Below are 440 nucleotides of genomic sequence, written 5' to 3' on the forward strand. Positions count from 1 at the left end.
ATAGGAGTATTTTTCTCGAATAAGTTATTTGTAGTTATTATAGAAGCGAAACCAGTCACTAATTTCGTGCTATTCATACTTTGTGTTTGCCTATGTAATGAATCCGTTTGACCTTTTGATTTATATAATTCACTTTCTCGTTCATGACTATACCCAAATTACGTTTCTTGAACTATTAAAAAAAGATATATTCGTCAGAAGTTATCATACCTATATAATTTGGCCTTCGCTGTATACATAACAAGGTTCCTGAACTACAGAACTACAGCTGGAGTTCAAAGTTAGTTAGTTATCGTTCAGTAGAGTATAGTTAGGCCAGCAGCAGAGTTAATGATAGTTCAACTATTTGGAATTTCTACCATAATCTATTTAATGTGTATGGAAACTAAATAATGTTATGTAATATTCAAACACCAAAAAAATCCATCCTTTTCTTTCCT

This window comes from Penaeus monodon, chromosome 21, assembly GCF_015228065.2.
Source record: "Penaeus monodon isolate SGIC_2016 chromosome 21, NSTDA_Pmon_1, whole genome shotgun sequence".
Taxonomy (NCBI): domain Eukaryota; kingdom Metazoa; phylum Arthropoda; class Malacostraca; order Decapoda; family Penaeidae; genus Penaeus; species Penaeus monodon.